This window comes from Anopheles darlingi, chromosome 2 (genome assembly GCF_943734745.1).
Source record: "Anopheles darlingi chromosome 2, idAnoDarlMG_H_01, whole genome shotgun sequence".
Lineage (NCBI taxonomy): Eukaryota > Metazoa > Arthropoda > Insecta > Diptera > Culicidae > Anopheles > Anopheles darlingi.
In genome coordinates, this window is record NC_064874.1 from 14,117,590 (window position 1) to 14,139,271 (window position 21,682).

At 49.8% G+C, this 21,682-nt stretch overlaps 1 non-coding gene across 1 annotated transcript; it reads left to right on the forward strand.

Moving 5' to 3' along the window:
• Positions 1-15,809: 15,809 nt before the first annotated feature.
• On the forward strand, positions 15,810-15,881 carry Trnaa-ugc (transfer RNA alanine (anticodon UGC)). The gene has a single exon. It is a non-coding gene; the product is annotated as a tRNA-Ala (tRNA).
• Positions 15,882-21,682: the final 5,801 nt, after the last annotated feature.

The window sequence follows — 21,682 nt, forward strand, 5'->3', positions numbered from 1 at the left end:
CTCTCTCTCTCTCTCTCTCTCTCTCTCTCTCTCTCTCTCTCTCTCTCTCTCTCTCTCTCTCTCTCTCTCTCTCTCTCTCTCTCTCTTCCTTACACTGGAGGTGGTGTGGCCAGCTCGCTGGCATGCACTTTTCTGGATCGGAAGCTGAATGCTTCGTCATCCACCAGCAACCACAACGGCAACAATAACCAAACCATTAGCCCCCTCAAAATGGTCCGCGCGCGTTCGATGCGATCAAAACAACAACAATCATGACGTCGCGTCATCAATCGCGTTGCGAACTTTGTCCTGAGCAGCACTGATTGATGCGCAGGTTGGCGTTTCAGGAACTCTATTTGATCTCTAATTTCCAATCATTATCAGAAGTTACAGCACTGTTTGCTTAAATTCAATCTTCTGTCACGGATTCAATGTTTACGGTTTGAAAGTTGCCGTTAAAAAGGCCACCGCTGACACTGACTTGACCAGCTGGCTGGCTGGCTGGCTGTCTGTCGTGCAAAAAAGTGGTTTGTTCCAAGTGTCAAGGACGATTCGCACTCGCACGGGGAACCCTCTCCTCTTGAGCGCGACCAAGCGAATTTTATGTTTAGCGGCAGCGCAGCGCAGCGCAGATTGGAATCTGCTCGATTTGAACCGTCCTTGAAGCAGAGGCAGCTAGCTTATCGCCATTACATACGTGTGCCACAAGGTCTTATTAAAGACCTTCTTTTCTGCATCTCTCTCTCTCTCTATTCCACTCGTCATCGTTGTCGTCGTCGTCGTCGTCCGGAACGCGTGTGCCAGCGACGAACGCCAAAATTTGCACGTGACGCACGTGTCCCCGGGAGGGGGAGCAGCCCAAGGAAACTACTGGAAAAATGTGACACTCAACCACCACCTCTCTTGTCCCTTTCTTGTCCCTCATCCCTCGGGAGGTTGAAAGTAAATTAAAGCGAACGAACGAACCGCGAAGAGTCGCGAGAAGCGAGAGTCACAGAAATCGTGAGCATCGTCGTGCACAACAACCAATACCACTAGCCAACAACACCACTAGCAGCAGCAGCAGCAGCGGTTTCGATCGATCAGGAAACGTGCGAAAGATCCGCGACACGTGACCGCCGCCAAGTTGGTACTTGGCCGCGCGCGCCAACGACGACGGTTTGCAAGATTTGCACGAGTTGAGAGAAGGAAAAAAAAACGAGCAAATAAAAAAACCGAGAGACAACAACGAAAAACAGTCAGCAGCAAGATAAAACAAGGAACCGCATGTGAAGACGAGGAAGAAGAAAACAACAGTAACGGCACGGCACGGCATGGTATGGCCAGAGAGGCCACCACCAGCAACCGACAAGCGGGGCCAAAACGCACGAAACATGCACATCAGGCGGCTCGCGAAGAGGCAGACAAGTGAGCAACAACGGTGAAGAGGGGGGCTGGTGGTGGTGCAAGATGAGTTTATCCTCCTCCTGCTCCTCGCCTTCCACTCCTCACAGCCTGCTCATGCCTCCTAGTCGTCGGCCGCGGCCATGGCGGTTGTTGCCGAGGTTGTGGTGTTTTGTTTGTTGGTTCGTTGTTGGCGTTTGGTGCCCGGCCGCGGAAGTGCCTTCGCGTTGTTCGGTCGCGCGCGAGCGAGAGAGAGAGAGAGAGGGGACCGGGGACGGAGGCCGCCACATGGTGGTGGTGGTGGTTGGCGAGACGTCGACGTCGTGTCCGTGTGTCGGCCGCACGCGATGCGACGGATTCCGATCCAACGCGCGGCGTTCAACACAATGTGTGTTGCTGCTTTGAAGAAGAAGGCGAAGAGGGGGGAGGAAGCAATCCCCCCCGGTGGTGGTGGTGGTGGCGGTGGCGGCGTGATCCGCGGACCTCTATTTGCAATCATCAGTCGCGGAGAGCATTAAAACGAAGACAGGCAGGCCGGGCAGCCCGATAGCCAACCACCTTCCCGGGTTTTCCGATTCCGATTTCCGATGGGTTGGAAGGGGAATTATTTGAATTTTTTTTGTATAGAAAACATGTTCAAGTTGATTTGTTTTAGCACCGCTTCATTTCGCCTTTCAGAGTTATTCAGGAGTTATCAGACTGTTTTGCTAACGAGAATTGGTTTATTCCTCCTTTAAATAATAATAAATAATGAGTAAATTGCTCAGAAAAACTTAAGTTTACATTTAGAAATTTGCTATTGACAAAAGGTATGCAATGTTAATGCTTGAGGGGCGCATAAGGGGCCACTTTCCATATCTGTTGTTAATAGGGTTAATCCTGAACCTTTGAAAAGGATTTTCACAAATTTTTGAATCAATCAAAGTAGACGTGACAAAAAATGGAATATTATTTCAATCTCGCTTCGCTTCATACAAAGCTAAGAGAACATAACGCTACTTTGATGCAGTTACCTCAAAATTTTGGTTTTTTTTCCAAAAAATTGTTTCGAAAACTTGTTGATTTTTTAATGAATGAACGTTATTCCACCCCTTAAGGAAATTTTATTAAAAGTAAGCCAGAAACCGACAACAAAACAATGCGAACAAATTGTCCATTTATTATCCATCGAGTACGAAAATTCATCTCATTATTAAATAATGGTTTCCATTCGATCGATGCGGATACGGATTTTCCAATCCGATTATCGCTCCAATTTAGTTATGTGAACCCTCCCCCACTGCAACTGGGGGGGGGGCGGCGGCATTAGCAACATAACACACCCGCTCACCACCCCCGCCATCCATCTGAACTGATGATAATAAGAGATCAGATACTCAACATATGATGATGATCGAATCGAAACGCTCGTGGTCGGTCCGCGGAAAGTATTACATCGCTCCCCGCCGTCCCCGTTGTGCTACACCTGTCGCAGGCAACCACCCACCGGGAAGTGGGTGGCGGAATTGGGTGATGAAAATGTGTGACAATTGGCGGACCAAAACCAGAGTCATGCCCCGCCGTATCCCAATCGGTAGCGCCGCAGCTGCTCGAAGTCTCTCTCCTGTCTCTCTCTCTCTCTCTCTCTCTCTCTCTGCCTCTGACACGCACTCGAAACTCGATCGTCAGGTGGTGATGGCGGTCCACCACCACCACACAAGCAGCTCACACCGCGACGCGGTCCTCCCCCCATTCGATCGAACGAACACGACCACACGCACTACCAAACGGACCCCCCCCCCACACCCCCTCAAAGGGGTTGATGGTTTGGTTCGGTTTTGCATTTGCGTTGTTGTTGTTGCAGCCAAATGCTGTGCTGCAATCGCCAGCGACCAACGCAATAAGCAGCAGCGCAGATCGTGCTGTCTGTTGCACTTTTGTCTGTTCCTCCTCCTCCTCCTCCCCCTCGAAGCCCCTTCTCTGCTAATTTGCGAGCGTGTTGGTGAGCTGGCTCGCAATATGAGGCGCAGGCAGCAGCAGGCGAAGGCTACCAGCGACCCCACCGGGGGTAAGCGCGAACGCGAAGGTAACAACCTCAAGCCTCAAGCGAGGTCTGCGCTGGCGCTGGGAATGCGAAGAAGGGTGGCCGGAGAGAGGGCGAGAGGGAGAGACGCGGTTCAGGGCGCTCGTCGTGGCGGAACGCGAGGAGCGAAGATACGAGGAACAAAGGAACGTCTTTGTGTCTCGATGAAGTGAAGTGCTTTGCAGCAGCACCGGCAGCAGCAGCACCAACACGGTACACACCAAACGAGGGAAATCCGCTGCAAAACTAACAGGAAAATCCGAACACCCCACCCGCACGCTCGTGGCCCTTCCGCTACGTTCCGATCGGTTTATCACCCTTGGGGTGACGTGTTTAGCACGTTCACTGTTCGATATCTATCGGTATTTATGGTTTCATTAGCGGGATTTTATGTCTTTTCTAAAAGAATTCTGTTCACAGACAGCTAAAAATGTATGGACTCGAGATGATTTCGGTAACTTTTTGATCCTTTTTCCCTTTCCTTTTTTGTATTTAAATGTTTCGTTATCTTCTGTTTGGGCGTTGAATTATGTTTTGTGCTTTTTATTCGACAATTGTGTGTTAACTAATACAACAAGGCAAACGACCACTTTGGTGAAAGTGTTCTCTAACGTTAGCTACTACTTTCTTGAAATAAGACCCGCAGTTTTTGTCTATAGAACTCCTCAGCTTTTGAAAAGGATCTAATTTTAAAGACATTTTGATAACAAGTGCAACGCTGAAAAAGATTAATATGGAGCAGTTCCTTAAATGTTTTCAACTAATTTGGTTACCTGTGTTCAAACGTTGTACTTGTTGAAAAATCCCAAAAAATGAATATTACCATTCCAATTCATAGCCTCAATGTGTGATTGTAAAATGTTATTTATCATCTTGTATGTTGCTCAATTACCTGTTCTTTGAATTGCCATTTTTACTCTCCTTTTCTTCTTCTAATTTAATATGTTCCGTCTTCCTTCCTAAAAAATGAATTTATCTAATCTTCTCTCAAACTGTGTTATCATGTTTCTTGGTTTATTTTCTGCCCCGTTCCATGTTTTCTCAATCGTTTCCCTACTCCAACTAAACGATTTCTCGTGAACTGGTACAACCGCTTTTCTCACTCCAACAAAAAAACAACGCAATCTTTCAAATGTTGTTCATGTTACCTTTCCATAAAACAGTGTCAAACGACCGCACACAAAGGAAGACGATTATTCTTGATAAAAAGGACGAGTTTCGAGGCCAAAAGCTCCCCCCAAAAAACGAAAAAAACAAAGACAACACCGACATAGAACGTTCTAAAACGAAATGAAACCAGGCGAGCCGGGGGAAAAATGGCCAACCGAATCCATGTAGTCAGCCTGCCTCTTCCCCACCTCCTCCTCCTCCTCCTCCTCCTCCTCCTCCTCCTCCTCCTCCTCCTCCTCCTCCTCCTCCTCCTCCTCCTCCTCCTCCTCCTCCTCCTCCTCCTCCTCCTCCTCCTCCTCCTCCTCCTCCTCCTCCTCCTCCTCCTCCTCCTCCTCCTCCTCCTCCTCCTCCTCCTCCTCCTCCTCCTCCTCCTCCTCCTCCTCCTCCTCCTCCTCCTCCTCCTCCAACCCAATATGACACATAAATAAGTTTTTGGACCAAACAAGGCAGAACCACGAAACAAAAGCTAATCACTTAACACACACACAGAACCCACCGTTGGCGGTGCTGTCCACAGTCTGTCCACTTTCCTGCTCTTCGACAGTGACCAGCTGTTGTTGAGGACGTGGACAGTATAGGCGACGGGGAGGGTGGGAGAGGAGCATGATAAATACCTTTTCGCGCATAATTTTTGCATGATATGCGCTCACGGAACGGACACGCTCCACCGAAACCGTGGTAATCTAATTGCGACGTGTGTGTGGTGCTGGTGGTGGTGGTGGTGGTGGTGAGTACCAACAAACAATTCATTGTTCGCGGGCATGCTCGCCATGGAGTGAGGGGTGGCGCGCGACCAGAAGGCGAGCTCGTTCAGGATCTGCACCCCCCTCCCTTTTTGGGGGTAAATTGCCCTCGAATTGAATGCTCTAGAGCTTCTGCACGGCGCAGGGGGTGGGTGAAAGGCGAAAGGTGGAAGGGTAACAGGTGTGACAAAAGGTGGCCAACCAGCCAGCCAGCCAGACGGTGCACGACGACGCGGCGTCGAGAAAGCGTGGCCGTCGTCGCGCGCTGAACCCGTTTTCTTCGTTCGTGGCGAGCGATAGCGAGTGATGGAGCAGGAAGGGAGCGAGGAGGGGCACTATAGAGCGCCTTCGGCCACGACACACGTAACCCCGTGTGTGTGTGTCTGATAACGGTTAGCAGACAAGACCGGCTGGCTGGCTGGCTGGTTGGTTGGCTTGAACACGATTTGCCTTCGAATTGCAACGCGAACCTTCGCTCTTGGTGACGGCGACGACGAACATTATTACGTCACACATTCGTCGTCGATGAAGGGCACCCACACATACACCTGGACCCGCGAACGATACGAATTGTAACAAACACCAGCAACCGGCACCGTAACGCAACGGAATCGTAGTCGACGTCGACGTCGTCGTCACCGTTGCGATGGTTTCGCGGATTGAAGGAAATGGACTTCCTTTCGCCGGCGTCAAGTCCTTTTGCAGAGTGCGTGTGTGTGTGTGAGAGAGAGAGAATTGTGGAGCAATTAAACTGTGGCTGTTTGTTTATTAAATCATAAACCACCCACCTCACCACCAACAGTCCGCCTTCTTCGTCAAAATCATAATTGTCCAACCAACAATGAGCCACGTCGCGAAGGGTGTTAAAGAGACGCGCGATTTGATGGCGGCCCGATTAGTGTTGAGAGTAATTTGGGTTTGGACTCTAACCGGGGGGGGGGGCCTGGGTCCCCATTTTTCCATTAACGCTCATTTGCTGATTACATCTGGTGGAAAGGGGGGAGGAGGTGGTGCCACATCGGAAGCATAATCGTGCGCGTAAACAACACGAGCGACCGCTTTGATGTAGAAAGCAATGTTGAGCGTTATATGCTCTACATTGTGTCTTCTTTGGATCGATTGATTTCGGTTTCGTTTCTCGATTCGTTGTTGTAGATCAAAGAGAGAGAGAGAGACGTACACATTACCTTCTGTCGTGTGTCGTTTTCCGTTCGATTGAAAGTGAACTTGGTTGAATTGTGGTGCGGACAAAGACGGAATCGAATTGAAGCACTCCTTTTCAGGTACTTGAAATGCTTTTTTTCTATCCCGAAAATCGGAAAACTACGAAACACACAATATCATAACAGCACAATGGAATAATGATGCGAAAATGCTAGCTTTTTGGCTAAAAGCATTTATAGAATAGCTGTTAAAACTCATCATATCCTTAAGAAAGCGTGTAGCAAACATTGCATCATCGAAAAGATATTAAAAAGAGTATAAAAAAATGGAGAAAAAAGGCTATCTGGAAGGTTACAGACAACTCAGTATCGGCTGAAGATGCACAAACAACTGATCAATTTGTGGAACCACTACACTTATCTTGTAAATGTGTTTCCATTAATCAGTTAATAGATATCAATATTCCTGAGGGGGGGGGGGGGGAATTAGTTTTGCGTAAAATTGATTGCAACACACATTGAAACATTAAAGAAACTGATTTAGCGGAATGAATAACAGAGTTTCTGGTATCAAATTGTTGCTGATAAGAACTATGTCTTCATGTTGTAGCATCGATATGCATAAACAGCTTGTCTTTCATTTGGCAAAACATCGACGAAATCGCCGGCAATTGAATATGCCTTCGATAAGAAACAAAAGAGCGAGAAAAAAAATTCTTCAACTATGAAGCTGCAGCCACCGGGCTAACGAATCGCGAGACATATCTCTTAATCTCTTCTTATCACTTTCGACCAAGTAAAACACGAATCACGGACTGCTTATGCAAACAACAGTAGCAGCTAGCGGTTGCTTATCTAAGGAGCCATTTAAGATGTGCGAATGTTGAAGCTGCTGCTACTATTCGCGTTTTAGTTTTGTATCTCAAATCTGGGTCACTCTAATTATCATTAATCATTTGGTCGATTGCACACTGCGCTTGACCGAGTTACACACACACACACACACACACACACACACACACGCAGTTCTCGATCTCCGAATGATGCGCGAATGCTTTTTGGAACAAAAATAAATGATTCTTTTTCCGATTCTTTTCAAGTTCTCAACATCGTTCCATCCGATGGAGCATAGCGGTGATAATGGACCTCGAGATTCGCGACTCACACCCTCACGAGAATCTTCAAAAAACGCGCACAAAAACCCCTCAGCATCGTCTTCGTGCCATCATCATCGACGTTGTCTCCGTCGCCAAAGTAGAACATGGTGGCGGCGGCATGGGTCAGTGCAAATGTGGAACAATGCAGTACGCAGCAGCAGCAGCACCAGCAGCAGCTTTTTGGCTTTTTCGGTAAGCAGCAACACCAGCGGCAGCGAAACAGACTGTGTGGTGTGGGGTTGGGTGTTGCTGCTGCTGCTGCTGCTGACCTCATTGTTGCGTGGTAGCGGTTTGCTCTCTTTTGCCGCTGTGTCCGCGCGTACGCCTTGAGCTGAAAGTAGCACATCAGCAGCAGCAGCAGCAGCAGCAGTAGCTGCGGAGGGAATCATTAGCAATCATTAACCGGTGTGCCGAAGGTTCCTGGCAAACCACGGCCGAGAAAGAGGAACGAAAAAGAGTATCAAAACGAGAAGATTAGGGGATCATAGTATCCTTTGACTATATCCTTTGGTCAACAGAACATAGAGAGGATAGAGAGCATAGAGACCACTCACGGGACTCTCGGTCACTCTCGATGATGGTGCTAGCGGGGGAGACGATGGCCACAGCATTTGATTTGTACGACCTTCACCCTGACCAATAAACTCGCGCCAAGTAGTACCAGCAGCAGCAGCAGCAGCAGCAACCGAATGGCGAGTATGTGTGCGCCCGAATGAAAGGCCGCGACGGAGTGTGTCACCCCGTAAAAGACTGAAACTCAAACACACACACACAGCTGACGTTGTCAGAGGTTGGTCAAGGGGTGCCCGGGTGGTGGGCTGGGCGGGGAAAGGTGACGGTCGGACACATTCACTTCACGCGGTCGCCCACTCGCTCGCTCGTTCGCTCATTCGTTCGCGTTCGCGTTCGTCTCTCGCAATCTCATATGTTGGCCGCCGTCGCCGTCGCCGTCGCCGCGAGCACAAATGACCTTCATGAGAGGGAGAACAAGGGGGGTAGGGGGTCCTCCCGATGGCGGACAAACCCTCTCTCGGGAGGGACAGCAGCAGCAGCATTGCAACGACGGGGAAAAATCACTTTCAGCGAGTGGCGAGCGAGCCACAGGTTTGACCCACACACAATGTTGCAATCGCACCTTAGAGGGGACCTCACCGTCTGCGTCTTATCAGCGAGCAAGCAAGGCTGACCAATAGCAGCAGCAGCAGCAGCAGCAGCAACAGTCCGGCACCGGCATCGACATCGGTTGACAGTGCGCCCGTTGACCGATAAGCGATAGGCAAAGGCGCGATAAGCCGAGGACCGCTCAGCTGGCGCTGTCTGGCCGTGGCGTGCTGGCGGCTTCGGCTTCTGGGGTTTCACCACCACGTCGAGAGCTTCAACGCCAGTGCTACGTTTGCAAACTTATGCTGGAGTGTTGACGGTGAGCAGGTAGGTTGGATTATGCTGCGATAACAGATTCGATCGCGATCGATAGGTAGACGAATTATGTAGATAGTTTTCGGACCGAAGATAGGCAAATGTTTTGAGGATGTTTTGTGATAACAATGTTCAGCTTTTTTTTGCTTGTCTAAATTTTATATTAAACAATAGCTTTTCTGGAATATTTCGTCGTAAATTGCAGGCATATTAGCTATTCCTATTACATAATAAAATAAATATTAATCTTCTAAAGCAACGGCACTAATTTCACGGAACTGTATCTTCAAAAATTGTACTTCAAAGCGCCATTTTCGGTGGCCTTTTGATAAATTTTAAAACTTAATATCTTTAGCAGCTTTATTTCGATTATTCGCAAAATTGTACACAATGCTCTCAAAACATTCAGCATTAGTTGGAAAAATTGGAACAACATAATGGCACAAAAATTCTATAAAATCAAATCAAGCAAACCATGGAATTCACTAAGTAACCATTTTGATTAAAATAGACTTTTTGATGACCTTGCACATTAATGCTTATTTGTTTTCGTATTTTATTGATAAGATTAATCCTCTGATTGCCATCCATTTCATCAGTGATAATAAACAAACACACTTCTGAAGCGTTATTTATAGTAATTGCAAAAGCAACATACTAATGCCCACAACATTCAACACATACATTCTTATGCAACACGACGAGGGTAATATTGAGCTGATCCCCCTCCCGTTTTCGGAAGGCGGAATTGCCGTCACTTTGTGGTCCTCGAGACCCAGGACCAACGGAACGCAAACGTACGTACCTCCTCTTCTTCCTTCCTCCTTTTCCATTCAGTCAGCCCTTCTCCCCTCGGCGGCTCTCTTTGGAGGGTTCGCACGCACGCAAACGCATACTCTTGCACCAGCACTAGCAACATATGTGCATTTGCAGCATGGATTTGAGAAACGAAAAAGAAAACGAAAACCATACGGGGGGGGTATCCGGGGCAGGGGCACCGGGACCGAGAAACCGGTACACCGGGTGGAATTCAATTCCGGTTGTCCAGACCGTCGACGACGACGACGACGATGTTGCTGTTCGTTGTTGATGATGATGATGATGATGATGATGGTTTGGTGCTGGCTGTCAGGTGAGAGAAGCACGCACTATCATCAGTCCGGCAGCAGCAGCATGCATGCAAAGTTCATCAAAGTGACGAAATGATTACGATGATGATGATGATGATGATGATGATGATGCCTCTCTGTCTGCCCTCTGGTGAGGAGGGTGCCTTGTGCCTCTTTTCCAGGTCTAGGCCGGTCGATGTCGTGGCCATCGGGCGCGCATCACGAGGAGCCAGTTCCGGTTTCGGTGTCCCATCCCCTCTCGCTCACTCACTCACACTCGATTCTCGTGCTTCTCGCTTCTCATCTCTCTCTCGCTCGCGCGCGCGTTACTCCCTTCAGGTGAGTTACGATGAGCTTGAACGGTGCTGCTGCTGCTGCTGTGAGCGCGAGTTGAAGGCAACCACCCTCAGGCAGGCGATGCTGCTGTGGGGCGGCAGCAACCCCCAAAGCGATGAACTGCATTGAACTGTCCACCACCACCACCACCACCACTACCAGCATGGCCACAAGGTGCTACGACAACGAACGAGATACGACACGACAATCGCGCGAAGTAAGCGAAGGCTACTCCGATCCGAAGGCGACCTCGAGCTGCTTTGCGTTGTGTTTGTTTGGTGGTGATGGTGCGCCAGCAAGAAAATGCAAAAAAAAAAAAATGGTCACAAATTCACGGCATCCACGGCAGACCCAGGCCACAGTCAGCTAAGACACACATACACGCGGAGGGACAGAGAGACAGCGGGAAAGAGAGCGAAAGAAAGCATCGCGATCCTGAAAGGTGTCCTTGGAACCGAGGGCAGGTCGCTCAATCGTGCCCGCAATCGCCAGAACCTTTTTGGTGTGCTAATGCGTGTGCTTGTGTGTGTGTGTGTGTGTGTGTGTGTGTGTGCATATGTTTGGGTACATGAGTGGGTGTCGGTTTCATACACGTGGACCAAAAGAGAACGAACGAACGAACGAAAGGGAGAAAAGCAATTTGGCCGCCGGTTAAACACTTGCACACACCGCGACACACAAAAGCACCAAACGTGACCTCCATCGGCGTCATCGGGCATCATCATCAGCAGCAGCATCACCATCACCATGAGCATGAACGTCGTCGTCTCGATGTGCAGGAGAAGAAGATTCTCTGCCGTGGCCTCAATCTGATCTGCGGCGCTGTCGTTGTTGTTGTCGTCGTCGTCTTATAAAAAAAGGAAGGCAAACTCCTTCTTTCCCTTCCGAAAGATTGAGGTCACAACAGGTGAAGGAAGAAGCCGGAACCATCGGCCGGAACCACCAACACCCACCAACGCCGTGTCCTTGTTGTGTCTTTCATCTCGTCGCCTTCGGTTTAGAAAGGGTCCGATACTCAAAGCGGGATAGACTGGAGTGTTTTCTTTGAGGTTATGTGTTCTATCGAATTCGATTTATCAGAATTCAATCCTGTCGTTGAAGGATTAACCGGGAGCTGGCTGACTCTCTGGCGTCCGATTTCGAGCGACTAATTTGGCGCCGTGCTTCAGCTGAGGCGATGGAAGCCTTAGGCATGCCCCCCCGGAACGGCCGCAAATCCTGTGCAACCATCATTCCCTCCACCAGCAACTGCCATAAAGACACAAACACGCACACATGCGAAGGTAGCGTTTGCTTCACATCGTCTTCTGGTGCTTCTGGTGCTTCTGGTGCTGTTGCTGCTGCTCCGTTCCCTAAGGATGTGCCACCTGGCACGACGGCAATAAAGCCGAAGAAAGGACAGGGCAGGTCAGGTCGGCCCGGGAGGGGGTAGTAGTGCGGCGGCGCGTCGTTCAAGTTAATAATTCCAGGCGTTCCAGGGGTTCCAGCGGTTCCAGAGGGACTTTCTGTCGCACACAGACCCTACACAGACGCACGCACACGGACAGACGGTGAGCAGTGTTGAGAAAACACAACGAATATATTCCAATCGAAACATCTGTTTCGGTCCGTCGTCCAGGACGTTCCAGAACGGTGCTCGGGGTACGCGTAAGGATTGGGCATAACGGATGGACGAAGCAGGAGCGAAGCAATCCTTCGTCCCGTTTCTTCACGGCCACTGTTGCTTATGCTGCTCTTGGGCGTTTATGTGTACGGTCACAACGCCTGGAAGTTGGAAGTAACTGCACCTTCGACGGCTGCATCATGTAGTCCGCCGCCATTATCCTCGACGTCATCGAATCGATACGAGACGATGCAATTGGCAGCCAATGCCGGGAACGGGAACCGGCCGATAGCGTTCTTATCGTTGGTGACGCGACGAAATGTTATTTCGCGCATCTCGAAAGCACTGGGGGACAACGCATCGCATGTTGTCAAGCGTTTTAAAACCAAACATAAGCAGCAGCAGCAGCAACAACAACTACCATCCGTGGATGGTGGGGAACATCGGACACGCGCGCTGCTCTACTGTTCGGGGAGTTGCTCCGTACTTGTCGTGGCAACGTGACCCTCCCTGAGGCTGCACCCGCCCCTCTGGCCAGGCCACGACATTCTGTGCACGTGACAACGAGGCTCTTCACTAGCCTTCCTTTCCTTGACTTGCTATTAACCGTGTTACACGTTGACGACGTTGACGTCTTCGAACACACACAGCATCTTCCGGATGAGCTTTTTCCGTTTCTACTAATAAGCTTAATGCCGGGTGGGGCTCGTGTCAACCCACACGGATCCTTGTGCGGGGCGGGGTTCAGAAGAGGTCAAAGAGCTACAAAGATGTTCAATTACAAGCAAACAATCGGAAGACACGTTGTTGACGTAGGTGGTGCTGGTGCTGACTGACGTTCTCACTCAACTGTGTAGGTTCGGTTTCGAGTTAAACAAAAACTTCAACCAACCATTTCACGCACGTCAGCATTAACACGGTGACTGCCCAATGTTTGCGCAGGATTTTGTACGACCGAATGGGTCACAAAAATCCTGAACAGCCGTTGATGGATTGCCTAATCATAAGTGTTGATCCGCTACATAAAAAAAAACCTTCGCTCATCGTTAATGAACCTTGCTTTGAGGCACCTTGCTTAGGATTTACCCATATTGCCTTTTTCGCACCCATACAATCAGTGCTTTCCCTCTATTTTCTCACAAAACCAGCGGCAAAAAAACGCGCGAAAGTTGGCTGGAAGAAAACACAGCCCTGCCGCTTATCTGCGGCCAACGCAGGACGGCGACCATATTATCAGGGCCGTCGAGCGGTACAAGCGGTATCATGTAGAATCGTGTGTGTGTGTGCGCCCGTTATCTTGCTTCAACCACTGGCGTCGTGCTGGAGTGCCTGAGTAGGGGGCACTTTGTTTTTGAATTCAATCATTAATTGTGGTTTGCCTCGTTGACCGCGGTCAATGCTGTATGCGGTTAAACCAACTGCTAGATAGCTCCACAGGAGATAGCTAAACCAACTGCTAGATAGCTCCAGGAGATAGCTCCCACTGCTGCCATTGCTTCTGTGTTCGTCTCGTTGCTCGTTGCATTGATGGTGGGAAAGTTCCCTCGTTAATGTGATATGATTTCGTGGATTAAAATCCCATCGAAGGAATCGTTATTCTTGAGCGCAAAATGTCCTCCACACGATGAACCATTTTACACGACAAAACAAAACAAAACACAAACGCAGCAACCATAGAGCGAGACTGCGAATTGCGACACATTCGACGCGTCAAGAACGGCCTCAAACGGTAGGAAGGCGGCCGATCCAAAGTCCAGCCAGCTACACCTTCCCCCGCACCACCCTCAACGCACCATCATTCGTGCTTGTTGTGGCCTTTTCGATCCGCGTCGCCCTTCCTTCCCCAAAATATGCTTCGCTTCGTCTACTCGTTGGCTGCTGCTGCGTGAGAGAATGAGTCGAATCGCTTCGCTCATCTCATCTCATCTCATTCGGTCTCATACTGCTGCTGCTCATCTCGTCGACGTTCTCGCAAGCGCCGCCGCAAGCAGAAATCCGGTGAATTGGAAGTGATTTAAATTATGCCGTCAAGCTTATCTCGTCTCACCAGCAGACCCTCTCTCTCTCTCTTTACTCCTTCTTCTACTTCCTCTTTTCCTTCTATGGTGCGCTTCTCTACCTCTTTCGCTACTCCGGCAGGTCAAAGCAAAGGCGAAGGTTTATTTGTTTGCTCTCCACTCCGGCACCGGACTGTTGTTACGGTGTGTGTAGTTCGGTTCAGTTGTACACAGGCTGGACGACGACGACGACAACAACGCACACGGGGAAAGAACAAAACATACATGGAACGCGCGCGCCCGGCCCGTCCCACCCCGGGTCCCCAGATATAAAATCATGTTTCTTTTCACTTTTTTCCAATATTATCCCACCCGAATAATCGACCTTTTTTCGGGGGTTCGGTCCTGGTCCTGGTCCCGTAGCGACTTCTTCCGTAAAGCCCGTTTCTCTGTCTCGCTGTCTCTACCATCCCGTTCTGGATCGATCGTTCGCGGCCAGCGAGCGAGATCTGCCTTGTTCCTTCTTTTCCACTTCGTTCCATATTACCACGACGCAGGGTGGACAGCTCTCTCTTTCTCTCTCTCGTGTTCGTCAAATCCTTTTCGGCGTAGTGTCTTGCTTTCTTCTTACCCTTATGTCCTGCATCGCGTGTTGCTTGTTTTCGGATGGGGCCAATGCAATAGCTCCTTCTGCTGCTAACCGACAAAGGAGAACCTGAAGAGTACTGGAAGGCTGGATGATGCAGTGCCGCCGACCTCAGGCGCTGAACGGGACCCTTCCCATGGCGAGGGGTAGCAGCGAGCTTGTTGCAAGCGAAAGGGACATTTGCTGCGTTCCCGTTCCCCGCATGACCATTCTGATTGAGGTTAAGACGTAGTTGATACATAGCAGTTGAAAAGAAACATCAATTTTGAAACATGCACACATTGAAGAACAAAAAAAAACACCATATCGAAACAGGCTTTGAGGAGAACGTTTAAACTATCGTCCCCGGTCATGGCAGGGAAGTGACATAAAGCGAACATACAGGCATCAAGGGTCACCTGAAAGAGGGGCGCTCGTTCTTCTATGCAACGCTGTCCCTGCCAGCCAGGCCAGCCAGGCAGCCAGCCGGGAAGGAACTGTCCGTGCACACGTACGCACTCGAGCAGTGAGCCCCCGTTTGAGCCCCGGGTACAGCAGCACAGGAAGTCAGCTAGTCAGCCAGTCAGTCAGTCAGTCAGTCAGGTCGAGCAGTCGAGACAACCGAAACGAAAATGTGTTATAAAAGATCAATAACATCGGCGAGGGTCACTCCGACTCCGGCCTATGTCTGCTCCCCCCCCCCCCATTTTAGTCTGCCTCGTACTCTCTCACTCGTACTGACAGCTCAGCTCACCGCGCGCCAACGTTACGAAAGTTTAACGACACCAACTAGAGAGGGGGACGCAGCGCGAGATTCTTACGAATAGAAGGGGGAGTAAAGGGGGTCCCTCCAGCACACTGCAACAAGCGACGCGCTGCAGAGTTTCTTCCTGATACTTCCCTCCAGCACGGCAATCCATGTCCACCATTTTTGCCATTTTTTTTTACTTATAAGGGGGCGGAACTCGATCGAGAAGGTCACAATTATGGAGCGATTGGATTGGCGGTTGGTGCAAAATTGGTCACCAATACGTGTAAAGCACAATTATCCAGGTAACTATCAACAGGGGATGTAGCTCAGTGGTAGAGCGTTCGCTTTGCATGTGAAAGGCCCCGGGTTCGATCCCCGGCATCTCCAGCGAGCGTTTCTTTTTTCTCTCGACCACGACTCACGAGGGGATGGCGGCAAAGGGGAGTCCTTCGAAAAGAGAGAGATACACGCGAAGTAGCTTTATGCGCAACTTACAGCTACAGCGCTGCTGCTGGGATAGTATATAGCCTTCTGCGATCAGCTCAATTACGTCAGCGAACACGCGAGCGTTTCGAGATCTTCCGGAGGAGCAGAAGCGAAGCGTTTGGTTCCTTCTTTTTCCGATCCCGATTCTTTTGTTTCCACCTTCCATCCGATCGCACGAAAGATCCGGTTTTATTGGTTTACGAAAAACACCCAGGCCACCGGGATCGCCACACCGGGTTGTAGGGCGTAGGTGTTGGCGACGACGACGACTGATTGATGATGATCGCGAGCGAGAATGGCGGCTCGCGGACACAACCTGCCGGTCGTTGCCGGGGTTCTCCTCTTCTGGTGATGAAGCAGCAAAAGGCGCTAAATTCAATTAAGCTCTGAGTTTGCGGTGTTGGGGCCGTCAGGAACTCGCACCAGGGAACTATTATCGGACTCACACCAACCACCACCGCGTTCTATGCTCTGACCTGTCCTCCACAGCCCGTTTCGTGCTGCCAAATGTTGACCAGTTGAATGAACTCGTTGTACCGCAGATCTCGACCGCCCACCTTGCTCCAGGGATTTGTTATGATTTGTATCCAGCTGCTGATGCTGCTGCTGTGTGTGTGCGTCTGTGTGAGTGTTTGCACACATCCCGTCGCTCGATAAGCGGCGTCACCAGCGAGACGAACTGCCTGCACTCGAGAAGATTAATTATTGCCCCCCACCACCATGGCAAGAGAGGGAAGTTGGGAAGAACGGGGAAGAGAAAAATTGTTTTCCATTTTGATAGATTTCTGAACCGATTTTACCGCGACAACACCGAATACACACAGTACCGCAGTAAGGGACGAAGCGGCATTTAACGATCCGGACTCCGGACCTCCAAACGACTTCCAAAGACTCAGACAGAAGACCCCGCGTCTGCCTCGGAGATCCGTCCGTCCACGGGGACGATGGGAGTAGTGTGCTTAATCATTCAGCGGCACCGAGAGCACACGGAACACACACACACACAGACGCACACAGCTGTCGGCGACAATAAGACGAGAGAGCAAATGTAGCTTCCCACCATGGACACTGAAATTTGAACAGCCGTTCCTCGGTTCATATAAAAGATACGCAGGAAGGGATGTAGAAAGGAAATATACAAAGTGAGAAGAGCGAAAGCGAGAGAGAGAGAGAAAGAGGGCATAAGACACACAAACACCGCGCTTCATCCTCGGAACAGAAGGCCGCATGCATCCCAGCGACCGAGTGCACAGTGACGACGACAGTTGTGTTGGCCTTAAGAAGGAACACTTCACTTCAAGGCACGTGGAGCGCCATATGTTGGTGACTCCCGCACGCGTGTTTTCCACCACCTTCGCCTCCACCTCCTTTATAGGTCCAGTTTGATCTGAATTCCCATTTCTAGGATAGAAGAAGGATGCGCGAAGAGACAAGAAAAGGCAGAACCTTTGATGGACGATCACATCAACTTCTCATCCCTGTCGATGGTTTTGAATATTCTTGGATAACTAATAAGCTGCTTAGGAAACATTGAGGAGATGAGTTCTGAGTTCGTTCTCGGTACGATCGGCGATAAAGATCTTGAGGTTGGTCCCGTATTGGGCCTTCTTCTGGCTTAGTCTTCTCCGGAACGTAGCAATACCGAATAGAGGATCTAATTGTTTTTTAACAGTTCTGGAGGATATAAAAGAGCTGCTCTACTGCTTCTTGAAATGGGTTTGTTGGCGATCATGACTCATACATTCCGCAGCATCAGTTACCTTCTGATTGTAACGTAAAGGTGTGCTGGTATCGGTAGTATAAAGATTGACCATATCGCCATATGTGTGTGAGAAGACTTCTTTCAGTTCCTTATGAGTCCTCGCGATCTGCTGCCTTGAAGAATACGATCATCATCAACGGGCTATGATAATGATGATGATGATGTAGGGGAAGCGAAGCACCGGACAAGGACAAGGAAATGCCCAAATGGGTTCGTGTGATTTGGAAGGTTCGCACGAGCCACAAACAAAAAGGGAAAACAAAAATCCTCCAACAAAAAAAAATTCTCCTCTGTGCTGCTCTGTGTAGCAAGCAAAAAGCTCTCTCTCTCTCTCTCGGTCTGCCTGAGGACCAGGAGAGGCCTGGCATTTTTCCTTCTTTTTTCTTCTCCCTTTTTCCTTATTCCTGAGAAATCATTTCTTCGAATGGAAGGTTTTGCTTCCCTCGTACGACGATATTTCCTAGATCGAAGTAGGAGCTGGAGAGAAGAACGTCGGTAGAGAGAGAAAAAAAAACGAACAAAAATGTAGACGAAAACGGCTGGGCACGGCATGCTACGACGATACGAGACGACGACGGTGCATCCAGCTCTAATGCTCGACCCCGATGGGCCCGAGGGCCTGAGGGGAGATGAAATGTATTAAAATACGGGATTCCGGATGGCCAAAAGGATCACCGCTTCGAGCAACGAGCAAACCGAGAGCCAGTTTCACTCACACCAAAAAGTGCGCACGCGGCACCACACGTCCAACAAACCGGAGGGGCACGTGAGGTGGTTTATATGCTGCAGAGTCGCGAGACCAACACACACACACACACACACCCGGTGAACGGCTGCTGAGACTGCTCCTCGCACCGCATATTCGCACAATTGCGCCATTTGCAGTCGGTACACGTTGCAGCACCACAAGGATCGGATCGAGGAGGAGAAGGAGGAGGAGGTCGAGAAGGTTAACACCGTCACTTTGCTCCAGGCAATGTGCGCGCTACTGTGTTGTTGGTGAGTGGGGGGTGGAGGAGGTATCGTGCGTAGCATTAGCATCACATCTCGCAAAACCAGATGAAGATGCCAAACAGGCGGGGGACGTTCGATAAGCGAACTGCGAGCTTTGGCCACTAATCGAATTCGGCCGGGAATCCGCGTAGAAGTCCTCAGCACCAGCGGCAGCAGCGGGCGGCGCTGGCGGCGACGACGACGTCGTGAGATATCATTATGAATCGTAAACATATTAATGATCCGCCCGGGCGTGTCAGCGGACAGCACATAATCAATTTCATCAATTCTCCATCCATCGGACCGATTGGCCGGACCACACACACACGCACGCACACGAACGCACACGGCCCCGGCGTTCGAGCGACCTGGCGACGCCAGAAATGTCGTAAAATGGTCGCGAGCGCGCGCGCGAGCGTCCAGTCCAATGCTTGCTGCTGCCATTAAAAGGCGAGCCTCTTTCGCGTCGCAAATTGCGAGTTGCGTCGTCGTCGCTGTGGGGGCCTGTCCCATCCCATGACGAAGGTCCGTTACGCCGGGGCCGAGGGCCGAAGAGAAGCGCAGCGGCGACGGCAGCGAAGAAAAACATTAAAAATCGCGCCAAAAAGGCGCTTGGCTCGGCTGGTTGGCCCACAAGATGGCTTTTTCGATGCCTTTGCTGTTGATGGTGAAATCCAGGGAAAACGGAGCTTCATTAGCATTCATTATCAGGCGGAGAGACACGAACACGATCGTGTAGCATCGCCGGGCGCGTGACAAACGTCCAGCCGTAATCCTGGGCCAAGTGTGGCGCACCTGTCATCAGTGCGCGGCCGTGGTAGAAAGATCATTTCAGGTAGCACTTGTGTGCCCACATCCGGCATGGACAGATGACATAAAACTTCATGTTAGAGAAGTTCCCGTACCGTTGAAGGCAGTGTCCAAGAACGAAAACTAGCGTTTAAATCGTTGCCAATTATACATCTCACTGAAAGTAACAGTTTCATGAGCGCAACATGAGAATATTGAATCATTTGATGCACGGAAGTAAACATACAAGTCCGAAACATACAATCTATGCTTCCGTATACCTACCCAAAGTTTTAATACAGATACTTACTCAAACTATCTAAATTACCACTCCTCTTGGTAGATATTTCTCAACACAAGTAACAATCAAATAGTGTGTTGAATCTTTTTCCAATAAAACAAGTAAAACACAGAGTGAGCCAAGATAAAGTTTCTCGGTAAATATTTATATACCGAGATGGAAAGATTTATTGAATGTTTTTTTTTTGTTTTCCTCAAAACTGCTGCAAATTACTCTTAATTTGCGGCTTCGAGACATCATCCCTGACTGCCAGGGACTGCGCTGCTCTCGCTGAAACGAGCATTAATGGGATTTGTTGGCACGAATGGTGGTTATAGAACCTTTTCCAGGTATTCCAGGTAGCAGGGAGGTGACCGCGATGTATGTAGGAATATGCAGCAGTGTGACAGTATTAAATTCAAAGTACTCGAAATGAAGAATAGAGTGGCGCCAGATAGGCTATTGCTTCAAAGATACCTTTATGTCTGATTCAAGTTTAGCTAATAAGTTATTATGAACTTATTAGCTTCTAAAACTACTTAGCTAAGGCGTTATTTTCAACATAACAATACTTCCCTATAAATCCTTGTTAATCTTTGTTCCTCCCCTTCATATTTATGCTTAATAATACAACAAAAGAGGTTCACTAACGTCACAAATAATATGCCCCGATTACTCTCCCCTCGTTCTTTTTCTGCGATCTATCTCGAGGCCACACCGGAATCGCAACGAATGTATCCTTTTGTCAGCAGGCAGGCAGCGGCAACCAGTAGCAGCAGCATCCTCACCCCCGTGTGTCCCACTCCCGGATCGCGAGCGTATCAATCGCAATCGTCGAGCACCCGGGGAGAGCTCCGGAGAGTAACTGAAAATGAAAATAATTATTTCGCTTCCTTCTTCCCAGTCCATCGCAGTCGACAAAACAGCGGAAAATAAAGCAGAAATCAGAACACTACTACTGCTGGGGGTATTGAAACCTGCTGGTCGGACTGGTCTTCTAGAGCCCAAGAACCAGGGCGGTGGTGGTGGTGCTGCTGAAAAGAAGCGGATAAACATAATGACAGCAGCAGAAAAATGCATTCCAAATGGCAATATCGACGGGACTGCCGCCGTAGCATGTTTAGAACGAAAAGAAATGACCAGAAAATGGGAGGAAAAACGGAGGAAAGGTTGTGAAGACAAGAGCACCACCACCACTCAGCGTGCCCACCACCGCCACCGAACAAACAAAACATTACCACGATTGCCAGCGAAGCAGAGCAGAGGAGTAACAAACTCTCGGGCCGCTGGTCCGGGCGTATGAATGAAGTGGCAAACGGCAGGGAGAGCGGCGTTGTGTTCGGTGGGCACTCGGGGGGGCAACCCAAAAGGCAAAAGAACAAACGGTATCAAAGCGAGGGACCGGCCGGTCGGTTGGCGGTGTGGTTGGCCCGCTGGCCGCGCGGACGACAACGAAGCAAGCAACGCAGCATAGCACATAGCACAAGGCAGAGCAAAGGGCGGCGAGGAGGCACCGCGACGGTAAAACATAAAAGGCGCAAAGCATAAAGCAACGCGGGCCAACGGAGAAGATGATATAAATAATTACTCGAAATGAGAGGGCGCCTCTGGTTGTGGCCGCGGCCCCGGCATTGTACCAGCAGCAGCAGGAACAGCAACAGCATAAGAATATGGTTTCTCTCGCGCGCGCATAACAGAGCATAACTGCAAACAGCGAGCAGCGAGAGGAGCTCCCATGAAGGAGGCGAAAGAGAAAGAAAGAAAGAAAGCAAGAGAGAGAGAGAGAGGGAAAGCGGACAAGAAAGTAGGACAACGACTTACCACCGCGGTCGCGCGAGACTCTAGGCGGAACAAGTGGTGGAAAAACGAAGGGGGGGG